The sequence below is a fragment of the Hypanus sabinus genome, chromosome 12 (assembly GCF_030144855.1).
Source record: "Hypanus sabinus isolate sHypSab1 chromosome 12, sHypSab1.hap1, whole genome shotgun sequence".
NCBI classification, from domain to species: Eukaryota; Metazoa; Chordata; class Chondrichthyes; order Myliobatiformes; family Dasyatidae; genus Hypanus; species Hypanus sabinus.
Window position 1 is genome coordinate 67,964,534 of NC_082717.1, and position 16,767 is coordinate 67,981,300.

Genomic DNA, 16,767 nt, shown 5'->3' on the forward strand with positions numbered 1-16,767 from the left:
TTATCTGAAGCAATTCCTCATAATGCGGTACCCATCTCCCTCATTTTCTAAGACTAGCCTGTGATTTGGATATTTCCATCATTTGCTATTTTTATTTTTGCACTTACTTTTATATCCTTAATTATTTAATGAGCTATTTTGAATATTATAAAAATAATAGAGTCCTGCCCACTTCTCTGCTTGTGCTTTATTCCACACAGGGAATTTCTTTCTGTGGAAAAGTCCAGAGTCGATATGAAAGCTGAAAGGATTTTCCGAATCAAAGGGATGTGAGAAACCTGTGCAGTTCTGATTTGAGCATGGAATTGTACTGCTGTCAGAGATAAATGATGCAACACAAATTTCAGAGTGAAACTTGTGCTTTCAATGATCTATTACTTTAAAGTAAATCTGCAGCTAGAGTGAAATCTGAAGCATTGAATGTCTTTGGGCATGCAAGATTATAAATGCGCAGCAAAGTGTCAGCGGCCGGTTCTTCAGATTGTACTTTACTCTGGAATCCCTGCAGCCCTCTGAACACGAATGCTTAAAGAATCTCCCCACTTCCAAAGAATGGTGCAGAAATTTGTTTTCAGATTGAAATATGAATCACAATCCCAGTGTTGTGTAGTAGAAACGGCTGCCAAGCATTACAATAATGAATTCTTAGTGAACTGAAGTTTAAGGTACAGTCATTTAAAATCAGCAAATCCTGTAGAAATTACACTCAGTGCACAGCATATTTTCATGATATTTTGCAGCAGTGTAAATAACTTTTCAGTGGGAGCGGGTTCATCCCCAAAAGTGGCTATGCCTGAGGTGGAATTGTTCACCTTCAGGCAGATTTTCACAAATGGGTTCATTTTGCTGATATTTGAGAAGACTCTCAAATGAAACTGCACTTTCAGAGTGAGCAGTCCAACTGCAACAATTTAAAAGCTTTAAAATCTACTCTAGCACTACTGGCAAATAATACTATACCATCTATAAGAATAATATTCAGCTTTCTCATGTGGTAGAGTGACACAAGTTAAAACTGCTGTTTTTTTTTGTGACAAGCCATTTTAATCAAACTCACATTTTTTACTGAATTTATACAGGTCGACAAAAGGGCCTCCATGGGAGCAGTTATTGAATTTAATATGGGCAACATAAAAGGATGTTAATAGATATGAATGATATAGGTCTTACTGGTTGTCTTAAATAAAAATGTAGAGAAGGAAATAGATGGGCAAGAACTTGAGATCTTAGGATCCAAGGCATCTGTGGCCAAATTTGGCAATGATGGAGTGACAAAAGTTGAAACTGCAGAAAAGGAGTGCAAAGGCCATGAAAAGTTGTAGAGTCTAAGGAGGTCACAGAAAAATGAAACATTGAGGCCATGGAAAAGTCTAAAAGCAAGGAAAAGAATTTTAAAATTAGCAATCTGCTTGTTTCACTTCCTTAATGGAGCCAATTCAGCATGCCAAGCGGACCCCTTTTTAACTGAAGCCAAATCATCCACAATATTTTCTTCAAATCGTGGGAGTGGAGTGCTATGTGTAGCCCCTGCTATTTGTGCATCTAATACAAGCAAAGAGAAATTGTTACCATTTCTTTTCTTATATAGAATGCAACAGCTTGTCTCTATCTATAGCTTAACTTAAATTGGACATTTCTGATGTAACTTTCTAATTTTCTAAGCTATGCAAATTCAACAAAGCAAATCTATATTAAGAGCAGAGATTGGCTGTTAAATAAACCCTTTCTGTAAAAATAGTAAAGAACTTACTTCACATTTGGATCCTTTGTATCCATAGTGCTGCATTTTAAAATGATTGGCAGTTGCAAAACACTTAGGGAAAGATTCCTTTTTTTTTGACTATTTGTAACAAAATCGTAAAAGTATAAAGAATGTGTTTACAGCTTTGCTAAACTAACAAGTGATGGAAACCTTCCCATCAACGTAGCGCCTTTTTATGGGAATGTTTTTAATAGCTTGATTTAAGCAGTAACTGCTGATAATCTCAGCTGGAAATTTCAATGAGTCACTGCAAGGGAGTTGGAGTATTTGAAAGAAAAGAATCTGCTTCGGCTGGTAGAAGTGGTTTGTGGTTAAACCATAGAAACCACAAACTGCTGGACTTTGCTCACTGAGCACTAAACACTCAGCCGAATTCAGGTGATAACAGAGCTTTATGATTGATCTCAGAAACATTGAGTAGGGGGAGAGACACAGATCAGAATTTACTGCACAAATACTGCCTGGAAACAGCATAATTTGTGGACATCAGGGAAGGAAAGGCTGAGTCTTGGCAGAATGCCTATTACAGTTTGGTCATTTGCTAGTACTGATGACTTAGAATCGAGAATGATGATTGGCTACTTAAGTAAGGTGGTGCCTGCTACCTGTAGCTTTCCATTTCTGATCCATTCCAATTCTGGTCTCTCTCTGGTTTCAGTCACTGCACCTCAGCCAATTGTGCCTGGACCTTAATCTCATATCTGCCTCCTCTATTCCTCCCCATTTAAGGTACTCCCCAAAAGCTATCTCCTACTAGTCTTGTTTTCTCATAATTCTTTACCTGTCTTGGAGCCAAATTTCATTTGATAATCATTCTCTGTGAAGCTGCTTTTGAAGTTGGCTGCATCAAGGGTATGTGGAGATTCACACTCTTTTGCAGAGGGGGAAGGAAGAAAATTAAATAGGGAATAACTAAATTAAAAGAAATGTCATCATTATTAATGTGTTTGGTAAAGGCTTTCTTATGTAAAGATATCTCTTTAGTCAAGAAAGCATGGTTGAATGACAAAGAAAATAATATGCCTATGTAGCTGCTCCGACTGCCTTGAAAAACCATGTTGCTTCCTGAGTGACTCCTTACACTGTCAGCTTCAGTAACGTCCCTAAATCAGAAGTTCAATATTGTTTCCAACAATTATGTCAAATATTTCCAAACATTCAGCAACAAGACTGAAAAATAGTGAAGTAAAAATAATGGTTTTAAAAGACAGGGTATTTAGTAAATATTTTAATCACTTAGAAGTTTGTTCAATAGATGAATAAAATGAAATATTTTCCCCAAAATTGTGCTTTTTACACAAATTTGGTTACCTTGAAGAATGTCCCACAACTATTAATGTGAAATTATATCCTTAGGGGAGTTAGCACTTAATCAGTAAAATAGGGGTATTAAAGGGCCATTTACACAGCAGCAACTAATTCAGTTTTTGTATCCAGTTTGCAGCTGTTCCTCATTAAAATGCACCGTGTAAATGTCACAAATTTGTTTACCCTTACTGCAGTAAAAAGGAACACCTCATGCCACCCCTTTTAAAAACAGCTGCAAATCACAGGCATCTGAATTGAGTGCATGTAAGAATTTTCTTTCACTGAGCTCTTACTCCTTTCTTCAATATCCCATGCATTACGCACTGATCTGGTTTTAGAACTGGTCATGGCCTCTTCGAAGAAGGAGGTTACTTGACCACTTCAGCAAAAGAAACAACATTCATTCATGCAAGCAAGAGACAATATGGTGAAATCTCCCACTGCATTTCACAGAGGCAATCCACTGGCAAATTTTCACTGAATTACCCAGTGATTTGAAAAGTCAGGTGACCAAATGTTCGACTTAAGTTTTTAATAGTGAAAGAAGCAGAGTGAGGCTAAAGTCGGGTGAGGATTAGGAATGGGATTGTAGAGCACAGGGCCATGTCAACAACTAATGGTTGAGTTGAAGGAGCACTGAAGTCTCTGAAAGCGTTTGGACTGGGGAAGATTGCCAACTGGGGAGAGGTAAGACCACTGAGGAACCGGAAAACAAGGATGAGACTTTTAAAGCTGAGGTGTATTTACCAAACAAAAACACAGGGTGTCGGGTGCCCAAACAGGACACAGAGATGTTTCTGGTTTATGGTGTATGGATGATGGTAGGCTGGCAAAGAGACCGTAGACATAATTATTTCCCAAGTAAACAAAAGTGAACATAAAGGTATCAACAACAATAAGACAAGGTGGAGGGAAACAAGAGATAAAAATGGACAATGTTTGAAATATTCACCAGGTCAGGCTCCATCTTTGGAGAGAGGACCTGGACTACACTTCATTTTTTTCTGATTTTATTTCAGATTTACAGCACCTGTATTTTTTTGCTGTTGAGAAAGGTCTTCATATTGGAGCACAGGAGAGAAAAATTAAGTTTGAGTGGTGCCTCAGTAAAAAAAAGTCTAAATAACCTATGATTGAGCTGAATTCCTTTTTTACTAAAGGCTGTATCCTTTAAATTTCAAATTATGAATCAATAACCAACAGTGGGGCAGTGTGGTAGGGAAATAACAATGAAAATTCTGTTTTTCTTTAGCATACCTGTTTTATGGGTAATTCTGACTAACTGTAAATGGAAAGTACAGTGTGGCTGATGCTGTTGTGTGCATCCCCTTTGTCTCATCTCATTTGGAAATACACTTCCTCGCACCTACACACATGGCCCTTTCTCCCACTCTCTCTGCTTCTCAGGTGATGATCAATTAACAGGCTCACACTGAGACGTGAAACGTGCCCCTGCACTTCACAACTGGCCTGCGTGTGACACTCCCTGCTGCTTCCCAACAGCTCCCTGTCCTGGCGCATCACAATGCCTGCGTTCACTTTTCACCCCTCAGCTAGATTCAAGTGCCGCAGTCAACAGATGCTGCAGGTACCTACGAGATGGAATTGCACTAATCTGTGGACTTTTCACACTTCCCCAATTCCATCAGCACACCTGAATAATAGCTTCCATGACAAATGCCCTCTTTATTTCTCTCTTCTGTTGTGTTGTTATTCCGTTTGATGATTGGTAATGCCCCGTGCTTCTTGATTTCCATATAAAATGGAGTTTCAAAGCACCTGCAAAGCATGAATTCTCAGCTACAACTGAACTGGATAGAGTTCTCCAAGCTTTGGGCAAGGATGTGAGAATTGACACTGAATGTTAATATAATTGTGGAAAAAAGTGATATCAGATGGGTTATTAAGAGATAATTTGCCCCTTATTCTTTTGGGTGGATGCTTATTATCAAAAATTAAATCTGCACATTTCTATTTAAACACCACAAAAATCTTTAAGAGGATGTTACAGGTAAAAAACTAAAATCTGTAAGATACAGTGACTTTGTTTGCAAAAGTCTTAGCAAATGCATTCCACCCTCTCCATGAAACAATAGTTTTTATTAAAACAAATTTGCAAAATGGACGTGGGTGTGTTTCTTTTCAGTTCAGTGGTCTAATAGCTACTGATAACAAATATAAATTATAATTCACGTGAACTTCAATGAATAGAATGTTTATATCACCGCAGCCTTTGTCTTAACATTTATTACAATAGGAATTGTAAGATATTGCCGATATTACCACTTCAAAAATATTCATTAGCTGGAAAACCCCTTGAACATCCTGGAGTAGTGAAAGCTGAGATGGAAATCTGAGTTCTGTTCTTCAATATCATTGTAATTTCATGTGGTCTGTTCATATGATTACCGTGGGTGTGTGTTGAGCTTTTGGTTTTGCATTTGGCAACACACCACTCTAATTGATTAAAAAGCAGAATGTTGTTTACTGGATAATACATCCCAAAAAATTAACCAATATTTAAATATTACTGATCTAGACAAAGACACAGATCCACTTCACTTAACATTGGCAAAATTTTGGTCCTTCGCTTTCATAACATTGAAACATGTGTTTAACTGACTACTGTGCATTATCAGACTGCTGATTATCCTCAAAACAAACTGATGAATACCCCATTGGAGCAAAATAGTCCCCTTTCTTTCAAAATGCTGACTTCATAATTGAGGTCATTAGATAATGAAAAAGAATGGATTACTGGTCTTACCAATTGTTTTCACTGAAATCTTTATCAGTATCGAAAAGGAGGTTTTATGTTCCCAAACTTGCATTTATAGCATAAAAGTCATTAGCACAAACACTGTAGGGTAAATTAAAAGAGTTTTTTTAATCTTAGAAAAAACTACAGCACAGAGGAACAACTCAGCCAAATGAGTCCATGCCATCTCTTTGAGATCAACACTTCATCATGTAGACAATACTCACGAGTCCCATCACCTGAAGCTCGGCAACTCATCGACTTTCTGATGGACTCATACAGTTACACACCATTCAGCACTGTGCAAGTCTTTGGCACGCTGTATTTTTTCATATGGTTTCAGATGGTATGGCTTCCATAGAGCCCTGATCTCATCAAGGTTCTCTGGGATTACCCGGAAAAACGGAAGCAAGTTCAGCAAGGTCTGCAGAAACTGCAGCAAGTTCTCTGAAATGTCTGGAATAACTCACCCGCCAATTTTCCTACAAAACTGCATAACAGTGAACTGAAGAGGAAAGATGCAGTTTTAAAGGAAAAGGGTGGTCACACTAAATATTGATTTGATTTAGTTTATTTTCCTGTTTACTGCTTTTTATAGTAAATTTTTGATATTTAGGAACTTTTCAAGTTTCTTTTGAATGCATCTTACAGAATTTTTTTACATATGCCTAAGACTTTTGCACATTAGTGTAGAATCAGACACTTTGGCCCATTTTGTCCATGCCAATCTGAGCTACACATTTGGCCCATACCCCCCTAAACCTTTCCCATCCAAATGTTTTTTAAACATTGTAATTGTACCTTCCTCTGTCCCCTTCTTTGACGGCTTGTCCTAGATACACATCACAATCTGTGTAAAAAACTTCACATTCAATCTTATTCAATTTCCTTTTGGAAAACTTGACTAACTTTATTTCCAACATTCTGCATTAGGTGAGTTCAAATTCAGCATTACATTATATGTAAAAATATTTTTCTCTTATTGTCCTAACAGCCCACACACACCAATGTATTTTAGTCATTACTTTAACATCCGTGAGTCATTGACTAAGAGGAAGAGTTTTGTTCACCCTGTCTAAAGCCTTCATGGTCTTGAGAATTTTCATCAAATCTCCTTTTAATCATCTTTGCTCCAAAGGGAACAACCCTGGTTTCTCCAAGTCTCTTCAATGTTTCGTGCTCTGTGGAGGAGTAAGATGGGTTTTGTCCAGCACAGACCAGTTGCCTTGGTCCGAAAAGAAAAGCCTTATTCTTTTGATTTCCAGAATGAGATCATGGCAAAGCCAAAGGGATTGACCACTCTAAATGTCTTGTGAGGAATGGGTAGGACTTCCTTGCAGTGATGTTTTCCAGTTAGTGTTAGATGTGCTAATGAAACTCAGCCCTGTTTTTATGGTCCTTATGTTGTCATACTGCTTGTGAGATATCCAATACAGAATTGGAAACTATTGACTTTGGATCTTGCTGCAAATCCCAGTTTTAGTCACTGATTATGTATTCTTCCCACATCTCTGAACAAGACTATTCACAGCTTTGGCATTCTAAATGCTGTGGTCAGCATGGACCAGTTGGGCTAAAGGGCTTGTTTTCATTCTGTATTGCTCCATGACTCTATGACCCCACTTATTAGCAGTGAAGCAGTTACAGATGCCTGCTCACATAACATTGCTGTCACACTTTAGTTCTCAGCTTGTATTAGCAATATCCATACAATTAGTGATATTACTCAAACGTCCACCCTGAGTTATAAGTTGTGAAATTGATGGAAGCTCAGATTCAGTCTTGAGTAATCTGGTGTTCATAAATGATAAACTATGGGCGTATTGTTATGTCACATCAGCCTCCTTTGAACCATTGATATAATATTTTGCTATTTATCATTCTGAAATTAAGTAGAATACAAGGGGAGTGAAGGGCATGTGATGGAGAACAAGTTGCAGCATTAGAGGGAAAATAACAAAAATGGAACAGATAGGTTTGCACTGCCACGAACTGACAGGGGCCTGATAGGCTGAATTGCCACCATTTTGATCATAATAAATGAGATAACTGTGTACAATGCTAACTTTTATTTATATCTGTGATTGTCATTTTCACTGTCTTAAATTTCCTTTGAATTTAATTTTCAGTCTGAATGCTTATGCAAGAACTGTTGATCATATGTAGTTAATTTGTATTATCACTTCAAAAAGGTATGTTGCAGGAAAATTTGACACAAAGAACACTTTCATTTCTATCTCATCACATATATTGAAGCATAATGAAAGACTAATATTTTACGTGAAGACATTGACACTGAATGTTTTGAACTGTTCTCTGCAAGTTTCCAATTACTTAATAGGTGTAAATTAATGGATTATATTTTTATACATACATGGAAAAAAATTTAACCAATATTTTCATGACCTAAAAATCTATTTTTAAATTATTATTCTTATAATCTGGCATATGGTAGCAGACTAGATTAATGATCTGGGAACTTGAGTTCAAATCCCACCAAAACAGATGAAAAATCTAACTTTAGTTAAATAATTTAATAAAACTGAAATGAAAAACTGGGATTAATAATTCTGACCCTTAAACTGCAGAGGTGTTGCAAATCCCTTAGTGGTTCAATAATGATGTTCTTACCCGACCTGGCCTGAATGGGACTCCAGACTCATGGAAATGTAGCCGATGTTTAACTACTCATGAAATAGCCACACAGGCTGCCTCAAAATTGCCAGAGTAACTTATCCATAGGCGCGACGCCGATTTGTAAAGCAGCTCACGGCTACCTTCCAAAAGGGCAATTAAGGATGGGTAATAAATGCTGGCCTTGTCAGTGGCATTCACTTCACTAGGATGAAATAAAGTAACTGAAGTATGATGGATAAGTATTACGTCATTAGTAATTTTAGGATCACAACTTAACCATCAAGAAAAAGAATCATAAAGAAACAGAAAATCAAAATAACTCATGGGATGCTTCTGAAGTAAGTTTTAGTACAGTATGGTGCAACATGAGCTGGGGACAGTAGTAGCTACATTTTATTTGTAAGAAGTTTGTATTATTTTAAAGGTGGCCACTTGCAAGGAATGTGTTCAATACTACTAATGATACCAAGTAATCTATTGAGCACTTCTGTTTGAAGTAAAAATATTTAAACTATATATGAAAACTCTAATTAAACTTTCTATCACAAGAAAAAGAATGAACTTTGAAAGTGAAATGGATATGACATTTAATTCTTAAAAACCATGAATACTGTCTATTTAATATCTTTGTTGACAGGCAGCACAATCCATAGTGCAAAATTTAACTGCAGAATTTTAGGCTTAAATCTATTCTGATACATTAATACGTGTCAAATATATATAATAGTTTACAAATAAGATTGACGACTCTAACCTGGATATTTTACCACACTACATCAGCATCCCGTTTAAATTAAATGGTAATTGTTTTAATGGTTTTGGGAATGCAAGAAGGATTATTTAATCAATTTGAGGAAGTAAATTCAAAAGGACGTGTTGAATCTGTAAAATCCGTGCAATTAAATATGTAAGTAGATTTATGCAATTGTTCATTTGCAAAATATTGTAAATTTGTACATGTTAAACAATTTTAACAAACTATAAAGATATGTCAACACACTTATAATAAGGTGTTTAAGTTTTTGTGTTCTGTATATCTTAGCCAGCCATGTTTTATTCTGTAAATTCCAGTTTGACATACATGAGACCCAGTGCTAGCACGGAAAGAGTTAAATATGCCCCGAAGATCAATATCACGTTATATACAATAAAGATATTATTAGAACGTTTAATTACCTTTGATGCTGTAGACACTAATTTTCTTTTCACCCATCAATTAAAAGAATTAAACAAATCTATCTTATATTTTAATCAATAACATGAATTTTGTTATTAAAACCTTTCTGAATACCAACATTCTTCCAAATAAAAGACACGTTTCAGAACAAAACAAGGTAGTGTTCAGATTCATGTAAAATATTTCTGCGGTTGGTATTGTCTCCAGAATAAACCCTCTTTGAGTATTGTTCTCGATTACATTTCACAGTAATAAACTCATCTGGAAAAACTCTCGCTAGAAGCTTGTTCAAATGCGAAGAGATGGGGTGATTAGATTATGTTACTGAAATAGATCCTGCCTGTAGTTCATTCACATGCAAAAATAATTACTGTAGAAGCGTATTGCCGTGCCTATAAAAGTTTACTAATGTTGGAAAAGATTTTTAATCTCCGGTAGAAAGCATTTTGTGGTGCGTCAAGCATTCCGACTCTGTAATGAGAACGATTCAAAGTCAGGTATTGTAGCGTCTTCTTTTACTTTGCCTGTTGGGGAGATTGTTACTGTTGCCGGACTGTACAACCCGAACAGCTTTTGAATACTTAACCAGCATTCGACTGCAGTATCTCGACGGAACGCCAAAAATCCATGACTAAATGCAGTCAGGGGGTTGTCTAGGCCTGCACTGCTCTGTTCAGAAGCAACTGCGGGATGGCAGGAAGTCTGCAGATGCAGTCTCCCAACACAATATAGTAAAGATTAATTTTTAAATGAATGTATTGACCCCATGTAAAACTCCTTTAAGAACAAAATTCTGATTCATTTGAATAACTAATATATTATGCGTTATACATGTATTTAAATTAATTATGTTTTGTATTTATATACGCGCGGGAACAGAACAAGAACTAGGGAGGCAATATCTGTACATTTAAAACTTTATTGGTGATTATTATTTTAAACATTCAGGTACAGACATTAAAATGTATATTGACGCATTTTGCAAATTTGAGTTTACGAACTCATTTGAGCAATGCAAACTGATACTTGCGAAGTGATATAAATCATGAAAATTGCTGCCCGTAATTATCCTTTGGTCTATAATACTTCAGAAACTCGTCAATTAATTAATGTGAAAGATTTTCAATTAATGCGCCATTTACAATGAATCTCCAGCACCTGTACAAGACAGGAAAGCAAAGAAAGTTCGGCAGATCATTTGTTGGTTATGTTTGCACCAATACTTAAACTAAGTGACCACAATCAATCAATAATCAATGTTTTATACATATTGATACATAAAATTGATACATAAAAATTACAAATGCAAAAACTGAATTTGTATTGTAAATTCAATGCCAAATCGCATTAATATCGATTGATGAAAAGAATTTGTTCTAACAAAAATAATAAGCGCCAAGGAAATTAAATGTAAACTAGACAGCTATTATACCGTCGCTTTGAATTCCTCATAACTACAGTGGGGATTCAAATTGTTGCTAAAGATCTCCCCGTGTCTTTGTTTCAGTGTTTTGATGATTTCGTGATATTTGTTTTTAAACGTATATCGCACCTTCAAACGTTTCACGGCGAAGAGCTCGGTGCCGTGACAGGTATTGTAGAGTAACCGCGAGACGGTGCTAAAAGTTTAAAACGTGACAAGTTACAAATCTGCAATTCCGCCAGGACGCCCTCGTTAACGTTTTGCAAATGCTTTCAATATCGAAATCGGTCAAAATTGGAACAGGTCGTACAGTTTAAGCTCTTTAAAAATATCATTGTAAAGTTCCTTATTCAGATGAGATCCTGTAAATAAAAGCATGTGGGGTGTAAACGCGGTCAGCGGTATTAAACTTACAAGTACATAGAACGGGCATGATGTTGAAGCTGACCGCCGGCTCTCACCCAGTTTTATTTGGAACCTGCCGACGGGGTGCAGTAACGTTCGGGGTTGGTGGTGTTGTGCCGATGCCCTGCAGACGGCGCAAGAGATTCAGCTTCAGAGAGGATGAGGGAAACGATAAGGATCCATCTCCACCGTTGCTAGACCCGAGATCGGACACTTTATATAGCGGCCCGTCAATTTTGTTGATGGCAATTTTAACCAATTTTGTTTACATGCCCTTCCATAGAATTGACTTTTGCCTTGGCTGTTCTTAAATACTTCAGCTTAAGCGGAATGGAAGTACAAAGTATTACGTTGTGTACACTTCACTCCATCATCAGGAATGCGATCGAGCCGACAACTTATCCCAGTTAACGCGAGGCGTAAAATAAAACATCTTCAGAAAGAAAGGAGAAAACCATTTGCTTGTCATCTTACTGAAAACAGTCAGGAATCATTAATACTGTGTTGCCTGAAGGAATGTTCCTCACAGAGTAAAACACAACCCTCACTGGGGCGCTTGAAACATATTTTAACATATTTCAGGTTAAAATATTCTTATGTGTAGTTAATGATAATCTGCACGTTTAAGGGATATTGTCATTTTTGTGGTATTTTGACGTATAGAACTGTGCTGTAAATTGTAGTTAACAAAATATTTAGCAAAAGGCACCCATACTGCCAACCTTCCACGAACTATTTTGACTTTTGTTAATCTTTTAAGGAAAAGGTCAGAATTCAATAATGTTACGGCTACGATTATGAACACACAATCAAAATTACCCCGTGAAAGTTGCATTCATTACAATAGCAGTGCGATTTTTGATGAATAAATTAATCGACATCTTGACCCTCTCGCGACTCACAATTTGGAGACACGGATTATTCGCCAATTGTTAACTTCCAGTTTGTCTCAAAGATATATCTTTGTTTCAAATTGTTATTATTCCTGGATTACGATGTCTTCTTTTTTATTTTTCAAATAGTGATGGGACGTTAAGCGAAAGGCGGCGGCGCTAAATGTTCAGTTACCGCCATCCTTGGGGATACAGCCGAGACATGGATTTTTTTGGAAAAAGTCGCCCCCGGTTCCTGAAACCATTTCGGACTGGAGCTGCAGAATCTTTGCTGTCTTGTAACCCAGGTTGACCTCCAGATGACACAGGGAGTGGACAAGGGAGTCCTCTGTTTAAAGAGACGTTTCAACCTCCACCCCCAACCCATCCATAGAATCTCCTTCAAACAAATACAAAGCGCAACTCAGTCTTTCAAAATCTACCAAATAAAAAAGTGTGTCGCGTTAACCTAGCCGGCCAAAAGTTTGTTTAAATCTCGCTTCCATGTTAAAGGGAAAAGAAGCTTGTCAATAAAAGGGACAAACGCGAACCGTGGCCGATATCGCTGGAGATCTAAACGGGATCAAACTTTACGCTGATGTGCGGAGGCTTTATATATCCCGTTTGTCAAGGTTGCTTGCTGGAAAGCAAAGCTCAGGCACAATTGAAACACGACCAAGGGAGAGGAAACCTTTAACAATGTTTCACAGTGTGAATTCTCTAGACCTGCTCGAAGCCCTGGCCACATTATCCCCTGAACTAACGACCTTGATTAACTTCACTTGATTTTCTCTTTCTAGTACCCCACCCCCCTCCTCCCTTCTCCTCGTCTCTACCCTTCGCCTACCTTTTCGACTGCCAACAAATATTCTCACATTGGCAGGTTGGGGGTATGTGAGCGGGATAACGCCAACTTTAGGTCGATACTACCAAGGGGCGGGTGAGGTTCTGCCCCCTCGGCGGGTATGCGCTTTACTGCTCCGTGCTGAAGAAGCTACCCCATCTTTTTCCTAACCCGTCGCATATAATCACCAGAGACAGGGAGAGAGGGAGAGGTAGGTAGGTAGGGAGAGAGAGAGAGAGAGAGAGAGAGAGAGAGAGAGAGAGAGAGAGAGAGAGAGAGAGAGAGAGAGAGAGAGAGAGAGAGAGAGAGAGAGAGAGAGAGAGAGAGAGAGAGAGAGAGAGAGAGAGAGAGAGAGAGAGAGAGAAAGAGAGAGTTTTCAGTGCATCACATAAGCAAAATGCCAATGTGCTCAAGATAGGAAAACTAATACTTATCCATCGGGCTTGTCGGTTTCAATGGCTACAGGTTTATCCAATGGCGACGATTATTAAGAAATAAGATTGAGAAACTGGCCATTCATGGGTTTTTACACCAGATTTATCACCGATTGGATAAACAGATGAAGGGAAATAATATTTTGAAAAAGGTTATGTCTATAACATATGAAAATTACTGTTAAGAATATAATTTAATGAAGGTTATCGGTCTCTAAATTGCATGCATGGTGACTTTAATACGACCTGCGTAAATAGATAAACTGTTATAAAAGTCACCATTACCTCCCAAATATTGAAATGGTTGCTATGATTTCCAAAAGATAAATTTAAAGGGTACACTTTATAAATCAGACATTATAGAACTTAACTAAAACCTCTTCTATATAGAGCTTAGTGTATATGAATGAACCACGTCGAACATTGCCTGCTGTATTCGGCACACGTTCAAGTAGCCAGCTGCGTTATCGGGGTGCGATATTGTCGCGTATACAACGAAGCGATATCCAACATTTCCATTCTGGTTTATTTGTCGCTCCCTCTCCCATTTTACACTGTGATTTCATGGAATGAGCAGTGATGTTACGATTGAACTGCCCCAAAGTTTAGCGGACTGCTAACTGATTGTGTAGGATTGTAGTGGAACTTGGTCAAAGTGTTGCTAGTTGCAAGCAGACTTTGTTGCTTCATCCGTTTTAATGAAGGTTGATTGTTACAGCGAGCAGCGATTTAATGGTCAATGTACTGCGACTGTCGGAGAGCTCACGCACGCTATGTTCCCCAGCCCCTGCCCCTACCCGTCGCCTCGTTTTCTCTCCCTAAAAGACTGCAAACTAACTTTAAAAATCATCTGCAAATAAAATTCAAGTGAACAATTTCATATTACCTAACATTTCACTCTAAAAGCAAGTCGCTTCCTATCTCGGGTAAAGTGGGTGTATTTGAGGGATAGGTTCTGGTTAGTTTTTGAATTAGATTTTTAAAGATTTTTCTATAAGTCTTTTGATTTCGAATAAATGGTTTTATTCTTTTCAAGAACTGTAATAAAAAAATAACTTCCTACCTGAGACACTCGATTTCTTTTAATACTTGCGAGAGTCGGATTGTGATCTGTAATTATTTTCCGGTCGTCTGCAGGAGTCCGTCAGAATTATGTAGATTACATGTTATCGCTGGAATGTTATTTGATTATTTTTAAACAAATACGTGTTTCTGGTTTAATGTTTGGAAATGGAAGGGCCATCGCATACCTATTTCATTGTCTCATGCTGTTATTGTTCACAACTTGTTGCGATTTTTGACATTAGCAATATCGCTGTAAGTTTTAAAAATGGACCTTCGAGCTTATGAGTCAATAATGTTTTATTTCATGTGTCCCCCTCCCCCTGCTATCTGACCGGGGTCTTTCTTGGACATGTCTTTTTTTCCTACACACACGTTTTAAAAGCAACTTAAAGTGAGGATTTAACCAGTTTAAGCAATCAGGTGTAGCACAACAAAAGACAAAGAAAACTGTCCTTTGCAGAAGAAAGTTATTCTAATAGATATGCTGAAGAGGGGTTGCTCTAAAGAATCGAAGAGGGTTTTTTTTGGACCGAAGTGAAGCTGGTGGGATTCAGTTAATACTGAAATATGGATCCGCCCCTTTCATCAATTTAACCCAATCAATCAGGCGACTTCTGCGTGCAGTGATGATTGATTACTCTCAAATCCAATAGCGTTGCTGCGCTTCCGCGCCACTCTTTGATTGGACGTTGGTTCCAGCTCCAGCGCCCACAGAGCTCCGGGCTAGCTCATTTCCCTGTTAGACAAGGGGTGGGGGGAGACAGAGAGAAAGAAATGCCGAGCGTGAGTGACCACAACTTTTTGCATCAGACATACATTTGCGATCCCCTTTGTAAAGTAATACGAGCCAATTCAAGCCACAGGATGTGCGCGTAATTATTGACTTGATCTATAATTAGGCATAACAATGACAATTGAAAGTGACAACAAGGAATAGTAAAACGTATTACACTAAAATTTGAGCAAAATGAACATCACATTCTGGGAAACTGGTGGCTCACTTCTACGCTTGTCATAAACCACACCGCGGAAAATTCTGCAATAACCTTTGCACCAAAATATGACATACGATAATATTATCTTACTCGAAATATTTAAGCTCTAAATAAAGCATAAGGCAAAAATAAATTTAATGCTCTGCGGTTTGTCCACGTTTATTTAGCAAAAACCAAAAAATAAGTCTACGCTGAATAAATTACCTTTTCCCCCTATTTTATTGCCATCAATTCCAAATGTTTTCTTCACTTCTACGGAGCTGCAATAAATAAATAACATGATGAGCATTATAAAGTTTGCCATGGAGTGGAAGGAGATAAAACAGAGCCACACGTTGTTCGAAGACAGTGAGGGAAGTCAAGAGTTCGCTGAGGACAATCAGCCTAGTATTCAGTTTTCAGACAAAGGGAGGAAAATATAAACTGCGCAGCCTACTAGCGAGAGTGCAGAATGTGTACCTGCCGGATGGCGTGGTTTGCATTGCCTTTTCTCGGATGTCTATATGTGTTTATATCGACAACTCGCTCTCGCTCCCCCCCCCACCCCTCCTGTGTATGAGAGATGAGGTAGTCCGGTGCGCATTGTGTAAGACGCGACCTGTTATGGCCACCACTGCTTCCGGGTTCCAGCATTCTCTCCAAATCCACCTCTGGCTCTGCAACACTGGGGCAGCGGCACCGAGCCCTTTAAAGAGCTCCAAACTCCGGGGAGAGTGAGATTCGCGGTGCAGCATCTCTTCGAAGCACAGGGCGCTCGCAGCTTCTGCGCACACATAAAGGCGATCCGGAGCTGGACTCCCACGGGCAGATCCCGCTGCCATCACTGAGGTGTCCCCCGACCAGTGGAAGTGCACGGCGGATCATCATTCATTCACTACCTTGACAACCTTGCTTTGATTGACAGCTAGAGTGGCAAAAAGCCATGAGACTCGGCAGTTTTGTTTGAGGGGCGCTTTTGCTCGCTTTGGGGGGAAGAGATTCTCTATCCGCCGAGTTGCTGGGGTGAAAACAATATCTTACATATCGAGATATATATATATATATATATATATATATATATATATAATTTTTTCGCTGATCAGAAATA

At 38.2% G+C, this 16,767-nt stretch overlaps 1 long non-coding RNA gene across 2 annotated transcripts; it reads right to left on the reverse strand.

Annotated features, from left to right (window-relative positions):
* Window positions 1–10,552: 10,552 nt before the first annotated feature.
* On the reverse strand, window positions 10,553–16,692 carry LOC132402984 (uncharacterized). 2 transcript variants are annotated; one of them, XR_009515145.1, is made up of 4 exons: window positions 16,279–16,692; window positions 15,885–15,940; window positions 14,684–15,421; window positions 10,553–11,903 (listed from the first exon to the last, which is right to left on the reverse strand). It is a non-coding gene; the product is annotated as an uncharacterized LOC132402984 (long non-coding RNA). The 2 variants fall into 2 exon arrangements; XR_009515146.1 differs by having other exon boundaries at window positions 10,553–11,261; window positions 11,480–15,421; window positions 16,279–16,416.
* Window positions 16,693–16,767: the final 75 nt, after the last annotated feature.